The 20,904-nt window shown below is 39.5% G+C and overlaps 1 protein-coding gene and 1 long non-coding RNA gene across 2 annotated transcripts in view; one reads left to right on the top strand and one right to left on the bottom strand.

Annotated features, from left to right (window-relative positions):
- The window catches only part of PDZRN3 (PDZ domain containing ring finger 3), a 119,609-nt gene that overhangs the window by 42,102 nt on the left and 56,603 nt on the right, over nucleotides 1-20,904 (bottom strand). The window lies entirely within an intron of this gene.
- The window catches only part of LOC107319780 (uncharacterized), a 223,745-nt gene continuing 209,750 nt past the window's right edge, over nucleotides 6,910-20,904 (top strand). Inside the window, exon 1 of the long non-coding RNA XR_001557940.2 lies at nucleotides 6,910-6,998. This is a non-coding gene — a long non-coding RNA (uncharacterized LOC107319780). The remainder of the gene's footprint in view (nucleotides 6,999-20,904) is intronic.

Genomic DNA, 20,904 nt, shown 5'->3' with positions numbered 1-20,904 from the left:
TCTGTGAAGTTTATGAGCCAGCACTAAATTCATCTTTTAGGTCTCTCTTTTTCCTCAGATTGGTGAAGAAACACATGGTTTTAAAGGCTGCTTTCCAGTTCTGTGTTTCTGAAAGGCTTTCCTTTCACACTGCTGTTCACACGTTGAACATACAAAGCTGTGAAAGCACAAAGATGTTAAATCACAGTGCTCGTGAATTTATTTTATTTCAAAATCATGGAATAATTTTGGAAAAGCAGCGTGCATTCTCAAACAGCTGTAATACACACAGTACAGATCAATTCTGCTGAGTACAAGGATTTAAACTGAGATGTGAAACTGTCTGCTCCTGGATTTGGTTTTCATTTAAATGTAAAGAGTATACTTTCCTCTTTACACCTTGTGCATTGTGTTGGGAATTTTCTCTAATGAATTTAGGAGAAATGCTAATGGAGAACTATTGACTTAGCAATTCATGGAATAGTAATTTTTTTTTTCTGTTCACTTAACCACTTTATCTGAAATTCAGCATTTGCATTACAGCCTTTTCAGCTCAGTGTGGCCATTCAGCTTAAAGATGATTTCTGCTGTCAGTGAGCAGAATTAGGTGACTTCTCAGTTCTGTAGTCTGAATTTGTCCTTGTTTAGCCCAGACATCAAGAGAAAAGGAGAAAGGGAAGACTTACTGTTTCTTCCAACAAATACAATCACCTCCGAATGGTGGGGGAGCAAGAATTGCTATTATAAAATATAACATAGCCAGAAACTTCCAAAAGGTGTCATGTTGTGATTTTTAAATGCCCAGCATCAATTTAATGCAAAATGCTGCCCCAACAGAAATGGTATTATTATCTCTGTTAAATATGTCCTTAGGAACTTAAAAAAGCCTTGAGTCATCACTCAGATGTACTTAACACCGCATCTTTAAGTTGTCGAGTAAGTCATTTTTAAGGTAACTTATTCATTTGATTTTGTGGCATTTAAAAGTGAGCATTTGCCAGAGAAAGCAGATCAGCAGGAAGAAATTCTGTGACTTTTTTTTCCTGCTGGTGCAGATGGAGCCTTTTGGGTCCTCTGGTAATTACTTAGATCAGACTGCAGAACTTTCATGATTATCCTGCAAACTTTGCTCCTACCTGGAAGAGAAAGGATTAATTAGTCAAGTGTCGCAGCACACAGCCTGCACTGTGCTGCTGGACACGATGGTAATTTCTTAAGTCAGATGTTTAGGGTTAAAATCTTACTCTTGGTTTGCAATATCTGATCAGGATTTAAGTATCTGTTTTGTGTGATTAAGAGCAATTCTGAGCAATTAAAGAGAACACTTTAAAAGTTCACTTGCGGCGGGTGGCAAAAGGCTAAAGAAGATAATTACTCTTTTTAGCCATCTGCATTAACTGCCATTAGCAGAATTAACCCGAGAGTCACCACTTTGAAATCTGAGACAAATTTCTATTCCCTTAATCACATAATATAACATTGTCTGAAGTCTAATTAGGAAAAATAAATAAATATTTGTTCCTTCCATGGGGTGTCTATTTCTTAAATTTATTATGTTTTATTAAAAGTGCGATAAATTGAACAAGTGCTTGTATTAAAGGGTTTGGAATTGCATGTTGGCTTTGAAAAGCTGTTCAGCTTAAGAGAGTTTGTCCTGGAAAGTCCTGATCCATATCCCCAGCATCTGCAGGAATGAACTTCTGTTGGAAAGAAGTCACACTTCTATTCTGTCCATCAAGTGTCACAGCCATGGAATAATCCAATACCCCTCCCCATGTCTGCTGACAGTTCTGACTGCTTAAATTGCTGCTTGAGACTTTGTTACATGATCAGGAACCATGCCACTTTTATGGCCCTGTCGCTGTGAAAGGCTGGGAGCAGTTATAGACACGTTTGTTGAGAAGCAGAAGATACAGTGTCAAAACTGGGAAGTGAGCAGAGGGAAATCTGTCCTCACACAAAGAGCAGCCGGAAAAGTGAAGGGACAACAGCAGGTTTTCTTTCCTCCCTGAAACCACTGCATGAAGTGCTGTAGCACCATCCAGTTAAAGCTGATTTAAACAAAAAGCATGACTCTGAAAAGCAGCCATTTCTGATACCCAGGCATTTTTTTTCTGTCTTTCCTATTCTCTGAAAATTTCAAGGAGCTTGTGTTTCACGAATACGAGCAGCCAGATCATGTTTTATTCCTCCACACTTGTCAGGTGTGTCTGATCTGTACTTTCTCTTTGGATACTGAGATTCTGGTAATATCTTATGCTGTGACATGACAGATCCAGACACAGACCCAGCCACTGTATTAAATGGACAAAAGCTTTCTGTGGAATAACTGTAAAGTTTTCCAAATATCAATGATATTTTTGAGTACTGAAGTAGTAGCATTGCTTTTCCCAAAATACAGATATCCATCTCAGATACCTTGACATCCTCACACCTGCAGACAGGATGCAGGACTTAGGAGGACCTGCAGCCCTTAGAATCAGGATCTAGAGACCTGCTCAAACTGTTCACTGTGCCTAAGTGCCAGTAAGCTTCAATGTTCAGGCCACTGAATGGTGGTGCATAAAAGCTATTGCCAAGCTGATTAGGCAGTTGGAACATGCTGATCTGTAGCTATTGCTAGATACCTTGAATACTCATTTCCATAGATTAGATGTGATTCTGTATAAAGTTTCTTACTAGGTTCAGTGTGCTTTGATCCATATATCATTGCTACTTTAGCTACTGAGTTGTCTTGATTTGAAAGAATATATTTGCTATGGAGGAAATATAAACAAGCTAAATTTAACCAAATAGCTTTATGTTAAATATTCAAATCTCCTCTCATGTACCAGGTTGCTGGAAGTGGCATTGCCTGGTTTGCTTTGCTGTGCAGTCACAAGTGCTTTCTTCAGCAAAAGATGCTTCTTCCTTCTCCTCTTTCTGTGTTCTGGGGCTTCCATACAAAACAAAGAGGAGAGTAGGAAGGAGGCAGATAGATACTGTGCAGGAGAACAAAAGCCCTTCAAATAACTCTTTTAGACACATTTCACACTTTAATTGAATAAATTGTACAGAAAATCCAAAGTCTGTAGAATATAACTCCCCAGGTGCTCTCAGCTACTACATCTGCAGCTGTTTATATTCAAACTAGGTAATTTAATACAGCTACATCTGTATATATTGTACAGTGTATTTTAAAATCAAAATGGCTATGAATAATTCAGAACAAAGCAAACACCTATGAAAAGACATTTCCATTCTCTTTGGACCTTCTGTTAATCTCTGAACATTAAAGCAATATTAAAAGTAGAGCACTATGCTGGCACAAAAGCTCTGTTCTCAATAGGTGCGTAATGTCACTAAGGTGACACACATGCACCAAAAAATAAATGTATCATGTCAGTTGGCAAATCAGTTACTGCCTGGTGTTCCCCAAGGGGAGGGATTCACGCATGAGGCTGCCAAAAGAAGGGCCATGATTCAGTTTGGCAGGGGCACTGCCTGTTCACATTTTCACTTAATTGCTCCTTGTCATGTGAGATGTGGTGACACAGTGGCTAGAATAACAGAGAAAGCAAATGCACAGAATCTCATATATGCCAGAATCTCTAAATGCTCTGTTTATTTTGCTGCTGATCATTAGAGATAAGAATAATTAGTGTTGCATTTTCTCCTACTTTTTTTTTCTGCTTGGGTGATGCAGAAGTCAACAAATGACCTACAGTACATTAAAACAGGATATACTGTCCAGTTGAGTTCTATTGCTAGAGTTGCTTGTGTTTCACTTTGTAACTTCATCAACACACTTAAGAAAGGCTAAAGATACTTCTGGGTCCCCTGTAAAGCCTGATGGCCAGAGATGTCCTGCGCTTCATTCACAGCAGGAAGCAGTGTAATTGTCAGCTCCATATTTCTCTCCAAAGAGCTGCCCTCAGCTAAAAGGAGGAAAAAGATTATGTACAAGGCTTTACAAATTTGGCAGATGGTAGAGTAACTGAGGAGGCTGACAATGAATGAGCAGCTATACAGTACAGGACAGGATACTCTTCTGCATGTAAGGAAACGTCTCCTTTTGGAACCTCAATATATAAAACTGATATGATTTCCTGCTGTTATAGTTGCTGGTACAGGGGAGGCTGGGGAGGAAGAAACTTAATGGATATGTTGGGGTGGAAGAAAAGAGACAGAGAAGGCTGGAGGGTATGGATGGTGTCAGGGTTGGGGGCAGGATGTTCTGATGGCTGCCAGCACAAAGCGCCGTGGCACCAAAGGAAAGGCCTTTGCTTCATTTGTCCACAACAAGCTCTTCCACTCCTTGTGCAGTTATCATTAAGATGTGTCCAGTGCTGGAAGACGCCAGCCATTAAATTATATAAAAGTGAAGGTTTAACCACAAAAGCTGCCAGACACTCCTACAATGAGCATTTATCAGCCATGTAGAATGTCTCCAGGTTATGTATTCATCAAATGTTCATTGATTTAAGCTTTGGGCATTGTACAGGATTAGAAATTATTACTTCTGATTTAAATAGTGTTTAGGGGACAGAAATCAAATATAAAACACTCCTTATACAACAATAGATTTTTAAAGGATTGCACAGCAGAAATATTGAAGATTATGAGACTTTTTCCAGTGTTTTAGAACTAAGGAATAGCCTCTTCCTAGAGCAACTGTCTGAGTTTCAGAAATGAAGTGGGCCCATTTTTCACCTTAAGTGAGACTGATGTTCTTCCCTGTGACTGTTCAGATCAGAGGATACCAGGCCTCCTGAAAAGCTTTGCAATTATGTGAGAACGCAGAAACATGAACTTTGCCTGCTTGTTGCTCTCATCTGGTCCTGACATTCTGTTCAGAAACAACAGAAAAATGTCAGAACTCCCTTCTTTTTAATCCTACACTGTTCCCAAATGCAGGCAGCAATCACAGGTTGGATACTTGAACTCCACTAAAAATTGTACTTGGGTGCTCAGGAAAGGGGCTATCTAATGAAGAGAGGAAATGTCCTCCCCAGGGCAGTGAAAACTGATCTGTCACAGAGATGCACTCATTAGCACAGAGTCTTATATAGAAATGATGCACTCTTTTGGGAGAACAAAGCCTAAACATGCTTTGGATGCAAGCATATAGATATAAATAGATTATCTACTGCACCATATCTCTGAAACACCTTTATCATATCAAAGTAATAATCCCCTGAATGTGGTGGAGTTGCTCGGCACACCAGGCCCAGCAGTGACTGGTCGCAGCTGAGACTCTGCCCTGGATGGTCCCTAACACCAAAGATACAAATAATTTGCTGTTCCTCGTCTGCAGCCTTCATTTTCTCTTAAGAAAGTTCATTGAAGGATGCATTTATTTATACTAAAGGTATAACCATTTTATGTATTACCTTGGTCTTTAATGGCTTGTCCTGTATGTAGCCACAAGAGCATGACATTTGTTTATAGCCGTAACTTGTTTTAAGTGAGGGGCATCTTACACAGCAATTTGTCAGTGGCTAAAGAGCCTGGGGCTAGGCATTCACTTAGAGAATCTTTAGACTATTTTAAATAGGCCTTTGGGACCTCCTTGCTGACCAACCTATAACATGCCCTCCTGTAGCATCTCACTGTGCTATTTCTTTTAATTGACTAACCTCAACACTGGCTGTTCAAAATCACTTTAACCCAAACATGCCCCCGGTCTAAAGCTCCTAATGACCTTCCCCTGGCCCTAAACACATATGGCTGAGACAATGCAAACATCATTTAGAAGATGAGTAAATTCAATAACTCAATTACCACTGCACCAAAATAACATTTATCAAACACTGGCCACAGTGGTTTGTATCTTTAGCTCTCTGTGTTTCAATGGCACGACATTTGGGTGAAAGTAACTAATCGATTTAGGAATGATTAAATAGAAATTTGTAACACTTGGCATTATTAAACCTTCAATCTTCATTAGAACTGCTTAACGATTACATCATGGGCTGTGTAAAATAAATTAACAGTAGCTGGAAACAATCTCATCGTAAATAAAGAAAGGAAAGGTATTAGGCTGGTGTTCAATAGAAATACGTATGTTGTGGAGTTATTAGTAGGTTGTACATGCATGAGTAGGTTTGGGGAAGTTTTAAGATTGAAAATATGTAAAAAAGCCCAACCCCGTTAATCACCACCCTCAATAAGTATCTCACATAGAACACATTTATTTCAAAGGTGGAGCAGTAGAGCCAGTAGCTCTAGGAACACAGGTGAATAACAGGACCCCCCTGCATCTTCCCCTAAAGCAGAAGCAAGACTTCATTCACAGGCAGTGGACATGAATCCCAGCTTGTCCTCACAGGCTCCCAGCCCCTCATCCTTTGTCTGAAGTTAATGTGGATCTCTAGTTCCTTCTGTTCCTCAGACACCCAGGAGGCCCTTTCCCTTTCTTCTATAACAACCAAAGCACTTGACATTTTAAGTAAGTTAATTTAAAAAAAAAAGATTTTGAAAACTCTTTAAAAGTCCTTCAATTATTTTTCTAACAGCTTTGCTCAAACCCTGATTTTCCCATGCTCATCCACTTATCCAAGGTCGCTCATGTCTTATCTTGCTATCCCCAAATATACTCAAAATTTTGTCTGTTCTCATGGTCTGTCCTTAGTGTAATCAGCAGCTCTGGCTTCAATGGACTTCACCAACTTTGTATTGTAGAAATGAGAGAACACTGACTCTGTCCTCATGAAATTTCTATGTGGCATCAGCCACAGCACGAAGGACAACGGGTGCAGTGCATTCTGCAAATAAATACCTATTTTGAAAGGTTTGCACACTGTTACTGCTACATGAAATCAAAGCATTTCCCTAAAAGTTACACTGGTGAGCTCCTAAGTAAATAAATGTGGTCTGGGGATCACTACAGTTCCATACTTTTTTATGAAATACTTATATGGATTTTTTTTTAATCTATTCTAGAAAAAACAATGAGTTGGGGTATGAAGAAGCCTGTTGGTGCTGCCCTGTTTCACACTGTCTGCAAGGCCATGCTGAGATCTGAAAGGACTTTCCAGGTAGCTGTAATCCGTATTTACTCTCTCCTCTTTGGGATCACGCTATGCTCAGCTTGCCTGGTATTTGAGAATGCCAGAAGGTTCAAACACCAAAACTTTAATCCCCAGCAGTAACATGCAAACAGCTTCTACCTTTACGTTCAGGTTCAAAAAACAAAGCAGCCTTTTCTTTCCTACTACCAATTCATCTAGGAGGTGAAAAAGAAAAAAGCAGTGAACCTAGTCCTGAATAGCTAATGAAGTAAAATCAAAACTCAAAGAAAAAAAGATTTAACAAATATTTATCAAATACTATTCAGCCCTTTAGAAAGGACTGTACAACACAGGACTGTTTTCCAACACATCAGCCATTAATGTTTCAGTGAGTAATAATTTATATCACAAACCTCCTGCTAAAACTGGAATTTAAATTTAAGTCCACAAACCCATTTCTATACCATGACATATATTAAATAATAAATCAAATATTATTGACAATGATAAATACAGTCTCTTGCTTCTTCTTTTTTATTTATTTATTTTTTCTTCCAAAAGAAATCAAGAGAAATGATGGCTGCCCTATAATTTTCTTCCAGTCTCAGGAATATAGCAAATGTCATTATTATGTTCAAAGTTGTTTTCTTTTAAAGCTAAGAAAATAAGCCATTCAGTAAAAGCAGTCAGCATGAGGTGTTTAAGGCCCCTTACTTATTTTATTACGCAAAGAAACTCTTGTTAAGTGATTGAAAAGAGAAAAAAGGAAGGGAACATCTTGAGGATAACTAGATAACTGGATGATATCCACCTAGGATAACTAGGTGGAAAGGAAAGCTTAAGAAAGCAAAAATATTCTAACTTGAGTCATGAAGGAAATACCCATCCAAATGGCTGCTGTCCCATGGCTTGTAACTACATCCACCTTCACTGCCTAGCAATGAGCTGGGCTACAGCTACAACAGCTCTACAGTTGTAGCACAGATCATGCAAATCAAGGTACAGTAATTAACAGACTAAGATGTGACAGTTACCTTCAGCTCCTCAGGTTTTAATCCAAACAGTGCTTACTTTTTTTCACTTAGATTAAATTTACTTGAATTATTTAAAAACATATTTTATGTTCTAAAACTTACAGTAGACCCCAAAGTGAAATATTTGCCTCAATGAACTCAGTCACTGACTTCAAATTAGGACTAAAACAGCTTATTTCATAAACTGATGATGTGCTGTGAAAATAAAATGTTTGGACCTGTTCTACAGCATTTCCAAATATTTTATTTAATGGCACATTTAGAAAATTTAAAGATGACGTGTATAAATTGTAACTGTTTTGCAGTCATTGACATGAAACATATAGAACACTTTTCCCCCACAGATGGAGGTATGTACCACATACTGAGTAGTGGCTTATATTTATGTACTGTACAAAAGGGTTACAGTATAAAACTTCTACAAGTCTGATTTTGGAAAGTTCTGCCTCTTGTACAAGAGAGCTTTGCTAATAAGCTGTGAAGTTTCACATGTCAAATACATCTGTATCAAAAAGGTGACTGGTAGGCTGACAGCTGGAATCGGTTTTATCTCAGTGCTACAGATTTGATTCATGCCAGGTGAGCAGCCCAGAGGGTTGAGCCAGTTGCTGTCCTGTGGGAATGGCATTCAAATCCCACAGCAACCAGTATCCTAAAGCACAGGTAAGATGCTAAACAATCTGGGACTAGAGAGGCCTGTTACTCTAGAACAAGTTTCCATCTTGTGCTGAAGTGCTAAGGGAGAAAGTTCTGGCTTCTCCTTACAAGTGAGGGGAGCTTATGTCATTGATCGAGATAGGGACCATGTCTACACCCATTCTCTCTCAGAAGTGCCATCTAAAGCTTTGTGGACTCAACGGAAAGATTTATGTGGACTTGAAAGGCCTTCACATCAGGTTGTGGGATGTGCACACATCCCATGAGAACTTGAAGAAAATATCAAAGAGTCCAGAAAATCGGATGTTGCCTTAGTTTATTTTATGACCACACAACATCAGAGATTATCTCTGTGGTTGATATGAGCACAATTTGTGGAGGGGCAAAGACTTCACAGTTGAGCCTTGTTCCAAATCCCGTACCATAGGCGTTCCTTAATCTCTCTGCCTGGAATGTTCACAGTCTCAGCCTGCTCAGACTTCAGTCCTGAGATGCCTGAAGCTTGGAGAGACAGCTGAGCTTGGTTATTGGTGACAACTGGGCATCTTTTCAAGTGTTTAACTTTGTTAAGCTTTGTTTAGCTTCTGCAGACAGTTTTAAGAGTTGCTACTGACACACATCCCACCAAGTTTTGCACTAAGTTAACTGCCAAATAATTGAGAGCAGATGTAGGGCAATAATGCAACAAACATGATGGTCTTGTTATCAGTTCACGAGACAGCAGATGATCCTTTCTATCTGTAGGAAAGACACTTTGAAATGATTACTGCAACAGCACTGCATCCCTCGTGGTGTAATGATCTACAGCCACAGGGTAAAGCGCTCAGTATTTGGGATACTGAAAACAGTCAGGATTCAAACACAGTGTAGATGATGGAGTTCAGCTCTCTACATTTCTCTTTGGTAGCTCTTTCATTTTTATTTATTTATGGAGAAATAAAGAGAGTGATGTGGAACTGTGACGGTGTTCTAAAATGTTTCAGCTAGATGTGTTTTGGTTGGCAACATAATAATAACTTCATAATGACCTCACAATAGCATTGGTGGTACTGGAGCATGAATGTAGCCTACACATGTAAATGTCCAAGTGTTTATGGAGGAGGATAAAATTATTCTCAGAGTTCAACAACTGCTTCTCAGCAAGTCATGGCTACTCTGCTTCTGGTTTGTAGGTCCTGTAACTTATATTGAGGGAATGTTGGATATAGCAGGAACTGAGTGTTCACACAGAACACAGGTGTTCAGCTGTACTTGCAACCTCTCTCTTTTCTTTCCAGTGCAGGTTTAAGTTGTAAGGACTTTGTCTGAAGCTGTGACTAAATGGATCAAGCTTTGTGTAGCTGGGTGAACTTTCTAAAAGAGCAACTTTAGTTGAAAATGTAATCTTCTTATTGGTGTCTGTTTGGCTTTGTCAAACTAAAATCTCTAAAGCTGAATTACAAACCTATGAAGAATGCAGTCCCTGTTTAGGTACCAAAACAGCCATACTTGTATTGGTGCAAATGGTACCATTGTAACACAATAATCAAATGAGTTTCTCATAAACTCTTCTGTAATCCAATAAAGAAACAGCCTTTTTTTAAACCTTTATCAATCTCAATCTGTAATATTTACATACATATCACAGATATGGGATGAAAGGGAACTGGAATAACTGACAAGCAAACTGAGATAAATGAGAAATAACCCATCATTATAGCAAAAAAAGCAAAAGGCAGCATTATGTAGAAACTTTATCAAGTAATTAATGATCTATCTGGGAATAATTACATGTGACTCACTGCTCCCATTTTCTTAAATGAATTTAAAAGCTATTAGATATCCCCTTAACAATAAACAGCATATGAGATATTGCTTTGCAGCTTTTGTTCACAAAATTTTATCTTAATCAGTGAATATGGACAGTCTTGAGGAAGCGTGTCTGAGCGGATCCAGCTGCCAGGTAGTGAGGGATATGTACGCTTAGCAGGAAAAGGCTGAGATAATGGATAAGAAGATGCAGAGCCTTGCACATTAATGGCATTACTACAACTTGCATTGTTTGGGTCTAACTAGCAGATGATGTCTTTTTGTGGCCAGTCTGATATGGGTAAGATGCTCCCAGTGAATGCATGTCCTGAACACTCTGTAAATTGCTGCAAAGACATGCAAACACAGGATGATGTGGGAAAAGGATATTCAACCGCGTGTGTGGGTCTGAGTGAGCGGAACAGTCACAGAAGGGATTTAAATGAAGAAACTGTCTATATGTAATCAGTGTTTGCTGCTCTGTGCAGTCATGACATTGCCCTACCATTTTTGTTAAACAATAAGAATGATGTAACCATGAGAGTGATGCAAGAAGATGCAGACGAGGAAAGATCTGACTCAGTGAGAGCCCAAGTTCAAAAGACAGAAAAGCATTGTTTTCTTGTTACCTATACGGAAGGATAAAGCATTCACCTGCTTTGTGAATAGGGTGGTTCTAAGGCAAATAGTGCACTAAGTTTTCTTCCTGAGGACAGCAAATGCTAGATCACTATGGATGTATTAGCTGCAGTATTTTTAAAATAAGCGAGTGGGAACACTAATTTCAAAGCACTCAGAGCTGCCTGTATGTACAAGGATGAAATGAGCCCACCTAACAGACAGAACTGCTTTAAACAGACAGCAACCTTTAAATATTCTATTTCTAAAGATATTGTCTTTGCCATTTTTTTTTTCCCCACAGAAAATACCATATTTTGCTAACATGATAAATGTTCTATGAGTGTCATTATTGGTGCTCTCTATGAGTGCTAATGACCTTGTATAAAGCAGACATAAATTATTTTTACATGTCATCCCTAGAGTAGCTTTATGAAAAAGCATGCAGTGATTGTGTACTTTGTTCTTTGATTAAATGCTGCAGTAGAAGTGACTTTGGTAAGGTTTTGCCACTTGATTTCAAGGGATGATCCCATTCCCAAAAGGGACAGTAACCTACTTCTATGCTAACAGGCAGTAATTTGAAGGAGCATATTAAAAATCTATAGCTGCCGTATTTAGCATTTAATTTAAACTCAATTAAATTGCCATTTGATTGGGAAAACATTAGTTCTAAATGTCCAAATGAGACAATTCAAAGACAATTTGTTCATCAAAAGTATGACAACTTTTCAGGCAAAAATTTCAGGTCTGACTTTTTATAGCACAACTGATAGGTATGAAGTATGCAGAAAATGCATGCTTTAAAATACAAATAGTTTGATCCCGACAAACTAGTCCTGTTTGTGAAACTTCATATTCTCCAGATGCCAATGGATTGAGTGAGTTATCTCACTTTCTGTATTTTTGATCAAAGAAATACAACTATTGTGCAGTGACTAATAAATATGCAGCACTAGGTATATATTATTTTGTTTCATACCCCAGGATCAATATGAGCTGAAGAAACATAAGCAAATTTTCACAATAAGCTTTTCACAACAGACAACACCATGGTATGTCTTCACAAAAGAGTAAATTTAGTTACAAAACTCTTTGACTTTGTGCCCTGCACTGGTAGCGATACCTAAGCTGAAGAATCAGATTGTGCAAGTAGCTTGTGAGGCTCACTAATGCAAGCTGCTGCTTGTGACACCACACAACTGAAAGCAACGTTGTGCCTGGATTGCAAATTAGTGTGGGTGAAACTGAGATGGGACATGACACATTTGAGTCTGAGCTCATACTGAACAGATGAGCTCAAGGCATGCCATGTGGGGTTGCGTGAGAGGAGAGCAATGCACCTGAACCCACTAACACTGCCCCGATCTGCCAGCTCCAGCCTGAACCCACTCAGCTCTCAGCTGGCATTCCTGCTTGCTCTGTAGCTGGAGCCAGCTTTTGCTAGCTAAGAAATGTATGTTGAACCTGCAGCATACATAAACTAGAAGAGAGATTATTTGATTTTATTTCTATTTCTCCCATACACCTGGCTTAGCACTGCACTGCATAACGCAATCGATAACCACCTCCTAAACACGCTGATTTGTGAATATAAGAAATAAAATGGCAATCTTGAAGTACTGTTACTTATTCTTCCTTCCCAGCATCTAGAGGAAATACAGCTAATTGTTATCTTTGGCCTCAGTATGGCTACATGGAGAAGATGTGTATGAAATATGTGCTGACAGAAGGCCAAAGTGCCCCGCTCTTTTCTTTTTGATCATCTCAGCATTAACTCTATGTAATTCTTCCTTCCTGACTAATGTGAGGTTGAAGAAGTGCAAACAACTGTTTCCAGAGATAAAAATGAAGAATTAAAATGATATTATTCTTTAGTTCCTGGCTCCTGTGCTGGTAAATTAATTCATAAATGGGAGTATTAATACTTATGATAAAAATGCTTCCTATAATTGCCCCACTTAATAGATGGAGGGTCCAGAGAAAGAAAACAAAAAAAAAAGAAAGAAGCAATTAAAGAAAATTAGTGTTTCCATTTGAGTATGAAGTTTTGAGTTGCAAATGAAGATAAAATGAACTATATTTCCTGTTTATGATACCAAGAATCTCATTAAGGTGCCTCCTCTTTGACCTATGTTGTTATGAGAAAGAAACCACAGTGAGCAGGCTTATGCTAATGAGAGGCAAGAGTATCCTTGCTTTTTCACAATTAGAATGAATGTACGGGGGAGCCAGATGGGACCTTTAAAAATGCCCACAATTACATGCTTTCCATAGATAATGGCAAAGACTCCATGATGGCTATTGTAAAGTAACACTCAGATGAACACAATAGTAGACTTCTTGTTAAGATTTTTCTTGCCTTTAATTGTGTCTTGGTTTTTGGTGAGTTCTGGAGAAGAGGTGGGAAAGAGGTGATTTACTGGCATGTTTTCAGTTCAATAACAGATTTCATACAGCCAAACTAGCAGAACAGGACTTTGCTGGATGAAAGGAAAGCTGAATACATTTTAAAAACATATCCTTTGGTGGCTTTAATGATAACCAACTAATTCTGTCAGTTTTATCTAATTAAAGCATCAGTGTCCTTGCTTCTACCACAGCAATGTTATTGCTCCTCTGTTTGTAATCCCTCTTCTCTCCTCGTGTGCTTTTCACATCTCGTAAGCCCTGTCATGCCAGTCATTGCTAACTGCGTGGGCTTGCTTCTTCCTTGTTCATCTCAGTTCCTTCACTGAGGCTTATAATTAATTGAAGTTATATAATTCAAGAACAGTTGTTACATTGTATAGTCAGCTTTGTAGAGTTCTTAAGTTATAGGACATCTTATTGAAAATAATGAAGACAAAGCTGAAATTACAGTGCTGTCAACCTGGCTTGCTGCTGCTGAGCTGAGCACTGCCCAGGGTACGTGCGCTGTGTGCCTGCAGCCTGCCCGGTGTGTGCAGAGCAGTGGGCTGGGTCATCTCCGCACCTGCATCCAGCAAGCACCTCGTTGTCCAGACTGTTACCCATCTTGGTGTGCCTGCCTACAGTCAACCTGACATGTGTCACCGGTCCCCAGATTCTCTGGATCCCAAAGTCACACAGGGCTGCAACATCAGCACTTCCCAAGGCCTCGTAGCTTCTTTCCAGAAGTCTGCACCACAGGGCTGAACAAAAGTTAGGGCTTGTCTCTGCTTCATATAGATGGGGCCAGACTCCGAGGCAATGGAGATTTACAGGCCCAGCCTGACAGCCTGACTGCTTGCCCTGGCCCCATGCTGTCAGCCCCAACAATTACACAGCAAAGCCCTGCAAGTATGTGGAAAGGGAAGTTACAGACAAGAAGTTATTGAAGGTCAGCTGATGGATGGACACTCATTAAGCTGTGGTAATATTATTGCTTGCGATGCTCTGCCCATAGAGTTAATCAATTTTCTAAGTGAATGAAAGTGAATTAATGCTGCTTTAATTCCAGATGAGAATGTCGACACAAGCATTTAGTGAAGTTCAACTAATCCATTTAAAACAAACTTGGATTTGTTTCTCTCAGCAGCCATGCATAGGTAACTATGGGAAATAGAGCTGGTAAAATATAGGAAACTATCATATAGAAAAGACTTCAAATAGAAGAGTTTTTAGCACTACTGCTGAAGGCACATTGGTCACTTGGTCTTCATTCCTAAACCACTCACAGAAATGTGTGCAGCTTGTCTCATTTTTACCTGTGCAGCAGTGAAAGAGTAACAGTGACACTGAATGTGTGAATGCCCTTCCAACTACCACTATCCTTTGGGAACAACATGCCCCTGCAGGACCTGTGCCATCCCTTGTTCCTCTGAGAGCTGCTTAACCTTCAGTGTTTTCTAGATATGGCTTCAAGCATCTGCTCTTTGGTTTTGATATCCAAAGGGACAAGACAACTACTTTGCTGTCATAGAAAATGTTTTATTCTTTAGTAAAGGGGGTGGATGGAAGCACCACAAAATAAAATAAAAAACCCAAACAAAATAGAGTTTAGCATTGAACAAGAGTTGTCATGTCAGAAAATCCATGGGAAACAAAGGAGAAACACAGTACTGGCACAGCATACCAGGTTGAAGAATATCACACTGAGCCCAGAGATTTGAGAAGACACCTTCGTCTCCTTGAAGTTGATGGGAATTTTGCCACTGACTTAATGGAGACAGGTTTACACCCACACTGTCTTAGAAGTGAATGCTTAGCTGCTGAAGTACACATGGCATCAGCCCCAGAAAAACACCACCAGCCTGATAAACCTCACCACATGCTGACTCAATCCAAAACCTGTTCTTAGCTCAGGGACTGATTTTTTGTACCTCTCTTGTTTTACTTGCCACAGTCTTAAGCAGGGATTCTACAGAAGCTATGTGAGACAAATCTGCTAATAAACATGAAATGGAGATCACAGGATAGCCAGGACATAGTGGCACAACAAGAAATGAGTGGAAGCAGATGGAAGATTGATTTCTGACTCGAAGAATACAGAGTAAAGTACTTTGATTAAACTTTATTTCATACCATGAAGTGACAGAGTTTTAAAAAGGTAATAAAAACTAGCTGAAAATACTCAGTAGAATCTCCCATGTCCAAAATATTTGGTATGCAGATTCAGTTTTTTCTCTCCACCAAATTCCTGCCTAGAGATCTGGCTGTGTCATTCCCTGTATGTGGGGTGGGTTAGGGATGAACCCTGGTTTATTGCTCTGCTTGCTGTGAGCTACTCCAAGAGGGCTGTGCCTCATTCACTGGCCTGAGTCTCTCTAACACCTAAGTCATCTCCTTGAACTACATGGCCATTCAGTTGGGTTAATATGGATTTGTGTAACAAAAAACATCAGATTATTTTAAATACTACCCTGCCTCCAAGTAGTAATTACAATAACAAAAGAATCAAGCACCTGGATGCAACTGGCTCCTTTTGATGACTCTTCCTCTTCACCAGTGCATCCCAAAAAAAAACAAGAGCAACCTCATTCCTCAGTTCTAAGCACTGCACTGTGTTAGTTTGTAATAAATCTCTAATCCATTCACAGCAGATGCTGTGAACCACAAGTAGGACCAAGTAGGACTTCTTCGTGCTTGTCTACCCATTTATGTTTCAGTACAAAAATGTATGGAGTTTTGAAACAATCTTGAAGCAAAGTGAACTGCTTTCTGCAGTCCAAGGACGTTCTGTACCATGTGGGCTGTGGCCTCCAGCTGTGGGCAAAGGGAAAGTTTTCCTTAGAGGCATTCTTCAGCAACTGAGGGGTAGTGAGAAAAGCTAACCAATGCCTTTCACTGCATTTTCTCTAAAGCAGTCCCCATAGAATACGCTTCATGCAACCTTGTCATTGTTTAATGTGAATTGGGCCAAAAGGTGAAAGATGAGTACTTTCTCCAGCCTCCTGGGATCACCAGCCACTTACAGAGCCTATTCAAATGATCTCATTAACTAGCAGTCCTACTTCCATAGACCCTTTCACATACCCATAGAAACCAACAAAGGTTTCTTCAAGGCCGACGTAATTTCCATCTGATATTTTTTTTCCATTTATTTGGTACTGTTCACGAAGTAAACTTATACAAACCCAGTACAAATGTAAGAGAGTCAGATACTATGGCAGAAAACATTTGCTTTAAGCTGCTAGGGCTGGGTATTCCAGCCTCATTCCCTTCTTGCTCTTTCGAATACTGACAGGCACTCTGTGCACCTCTCCAGCGTGTGTGCATCCTTCCCCTGGGAAGCCAGTGGCATCAATCAGGAAGAGATCTGCCTGGTTAACCACCAACCTGAGAAGGGAGAGACTTGTGTCTGATGTATCCAGACCTCTAGTGTTACGAGCAGGCCCTGAATTTCCTAGAATTAATCGTGTTGATCTAGATGCGAGAAAGGTCGCATTCCCAGAAGTCAGAAACGTAAAAGAGAAAAATGCAAATGAAATGGCTTTATGCTTCTTCCAGAGTGTTACAGCTGCTGAGCTGTAAATGATAATGTACGGCCTCTTTTCAAAGCTGTTTGTCTGCATACAGGACTATGATGGGGAGTCAGAATGTGCCTTAGCTACAACATCCCTATTTGCAATATCCCAGCAGTGACAAACCTTCCCAGCGCTGTAGCAACACCAAGTTTTAATCACAGAGAGTGTCACCTTCACATTGAAATGATCCAGATATTTTTCAGTGTATGTGAATCAGCAAAGTTCTCTGAGACTGAAATATGACCATGGTAGTGTTCATTGTTTTATGCGGAATGAAAGAGAGAGAAACTAATTCACTGTCCTTTTGTACTGGGAATAGAATCATGCATGCGATTTTCTACCTAGAAAAGATGTTTAATAATCCCATTTAATGTTGAGCTCAACATTTCATTGTCTGCCATGACTAATCCACAGATTTGAAAGGGAAATTCCCTTTAAAAGATAATGGAGCCTCTCAGATCCTTCACTTTTAAATCAGAATTAACACAATTTTGAAAGTAAGTACCATTTTGTGGGGATATTTCCTACTGTATATTCTGACACACGTACCCTAAGTACAGTGAAAGAGAGGGTGCTTTGGATCACAAACGCCACTGCAGTTGGACTAGTAAAGCCACTGCAATCCTCACTTACAAAAACCTTCTAATTAAATGAATAAACTTATTCTGAAAGACATTCAATGAAGGATGCAGAATAGGATTATTCTACTCCATCAAACACCCTTTTGATGTTTAATGAATCTACAACACCAGGTAAATTATGGTTTTGTGTTCACTGCACACTTTTTAATGAGATTATAAAGAAAAATCCAATATATGACAAGTGGGTCAGATACATTTTTATGTATCTGTCTGAGAGAAACTCCTGAATGATCATTTAGAAATATGCAGCTGACTACAGAAAGAACATTTAAACAAGCACAGTTATTAAAGAATGGAAACCACACAAGTGTTGCTATTAACTTTCAAGCATCAGACCGCTTTGAATCAGTTGTGGCCAGTGAATAAGCCTATAAAAATACATAAATATTCATGGGTACACAATAAAGAACTTTAATAACAAATTATATTACACTGTTTTTAAAGAATCATAACCATCCCTGCTATCATTTGGTATTTCACTACTATTTTAACCAGTAACACCATCCATATCAGTATGCAGGGGGAAAAGGCGCAGACACTCAAGCCCCACATGCCATGAAGTGCTTGCCACACTGCACAGGGTTACAACTCTGTTAGCATTTCCAAGTAAATGAGGCTTAATATTCAGATACCTAGTTATGTGTGCCCTTTCTCAACCTAAAGCAACTGTATGTCATGAGTGTGAAGGTGATACAGAAGTGCTTTCTATTTAAACAGCACTGCTCCCTGTGACAGCAATCACAGAGCTCCTTATGCCTTCCCCAAGATCCCAACCAGCCCAACGGGAAGTAATGCGGAGGGTCCCCCTTGGAATGCACCATGGCACCAAGGCACCAATCTCACCTGCTCCCTAGACCAGCTCCCACAGCATTGCTGAGCTACTACAATCCTCTTTGCAGTGACTGCTTCTTTCTTCCAAGCAAAGTATTAACTGGCCATCTGGCCTCCATTGCCCACCCTAGGCTTGGTCCAAAGGTACAGATTCTTGGACTTCTGCACGCCAGCATTCTGTTTACAATGCAAAGTCTTTAATTGAGACCAAATGGCTAAATTACTCTTCCTCCACTTGTCAATGCTTCTGGCTGTAAAAAGACAAGTTGTCCAAGGAAGCCAGGATACATGTCTCAGCAGTCTCAATTGGACATGAACTAATTGGAAACTTCACTGCAAATGAATGAATATCACATGCATTTTCTGCAGCCAGGCAGCATCTTTCAATCGCTCTGACTAGAAGCTGAAGAGCCAGATTAAATGGAACAGTCTTAACCACACAGAACTCATACTGAAATGTCCAGCACTAAAATCAAGGTCTGTGTGACAGCCATGTGGCAGAAACTGAGTAGTTTGTACTTCGATAAAAAAATTTTTCTTTACTCAGAGACTTGCAGTCAGTATAATACCAGTTCAAATGCTAAAGGTATGTCCCATACAAGCAAGGAAGCCTCAAGCTCAAATTGACACTTTTTCACTGAATCAACAAAAACCCCACGACTCTGGGGCTTGGAAATGCTGGGTATCTCATTTTTTTCTAAAAAACAAAACAAAACAAAAACACAACAAAACAAATTTGTGCTTCAGACTGATCTGCAGCCAGAGCCTTCACAAGACAAGTCTTCATTACTGTGAATATTACTGCACTGTGGACTGTGATACTGCAATAAGGTCACAGCTATAGTTTGCAAATAGTTTTAATAATGATAATAATTTTAATAATGATAGATTTAATAGTTGCAAATAGTTTTAATAATGAAATGGTCAAAAAATATTTTACTTTCTAATTCAGAATTCACCAGCAGTTGAGTGAGTTTTAATTGGCTTTAGTTTAGATCTGTGGAGTCAACACTATGAGAAGGTGCTCAAATGTTATGTTAGCAGGGCTGGATTTAAGTGTGTGCTTTGCAGGTCTGTCAGTGACCTTGGCTCCCAGCATCGGGCTCTGAAAGATGTGGCTGGGGCAGTTGTTCCTATCCCAGATGCCTGCTAGTGCTGATGCTGACTGCTGCTACTGTGCAGGGAGCATATCTGTATGTCTGTCTGTCTGTCCAGCTTATTGCTGTACTTCACACCTTCTCACCAACGCTTTAGGCTGAAAGGCCAGGCTGCCAATTGGGCACCTGAAGTGTTGACACATGTTCCATTCCGCCATCCTTTCTAGTGGATGATGATGCTGGAAGGCAGAGGTATGGGGAGAACAGCTGGAGGTGGTCACCTCTTAAGCCACTGCAGCTAAATCTGCCAAGTCTTATCTGTCAGAGTACACAGTTTGTGCTTTTAGTCTCCCGTGTTTGGAACCACAGGATTACTATTTAAATGCAACGAATTAGCCTGGATGAGATCAACTGGAGAAAAATGTAAGTATATCTGGAAGATCTGAGTGCTTCAATGAAAAGCATATTGTTAACACCACTTAGAAAAAATACAGAATCTTAAACTTTGCACATAATTTAATACTGTTCTTTGGAGCCAAAATAATAATAATAATAATAATAATAATAATAAAATTTAAAAAAGGGAAAAGGGGGAAGAAAACGGAAGGAAAAAGAAGGAAACAAATGAAAAACAAACACAACAAACTTTCAATAGAAGATATTATCTGCTTGCTTGATAAACGCTTCAAACTTACAGAGGTCTGATCTTCATCTGTTTTAAGTCAGAATGACTTCACTTTAGTCAGAGCCATGAAAGCCAACAGCAGATGAAGAGTTGGCCCTAGTCTGCCATTCATTAATCTCCCGGGAAGGCACAAGATTATGGACAGAACACTTTCCTTCTCCAAGATAAGGAAATACAATATCCCTAGAGTAACTCTTATCTACCCTCAGATTCAATCCGGAAAGGCTTTCCTCTCTCCTAAGCCTGTTGTAGAATTTCTGTTCTATAAACACAGCCTTTCCCAGTTTACGGGTCTTTTTAATGCATTAAAGCTGTGGCTTTCTCGGCCACAGTCCCCTCTATTCCTGATTCCTCTCAGAACTTTGGAAACCTGTTCTTTTGCTGGCACGCATACTCCACATTTTTTTCTTCTCCCCTTTACTACTGGAGATGGAAATACTTCCACTTACAGTTGCCCTTAAGTCTCTGTGCTGTTTTTTAGCTTTTGACCTTTCCATGTGTGGCAGATAGAGAACCAATGTATTGAATTTGGACTGCATACCCATCAGCATCACACCTAAAATGAATTACAAAAGTGAAAGTGCAGATACACTCCAAACGCAGGAGCTAAATACGT

The sequence above is a fragment of the Coturnix japonica genome, chromosome 15, assembly GCF_054131305.1.
Source record: "Coturnix japonica strain WE chromosome 15, WE-NBRP24, whole genome shotgun sequence".
NCBI classification, from domain to species: Eukaryota; Metazoa; Chordata; class Aves; order Galliformes; family Phasianidae; genus Coturnix; species Coturnix japonica.
The sequence above is the reverse complement of the archived record's forward strand: the minus strand, read 5'-3'. Positions and strand labels throughout refer to the sequence as shown.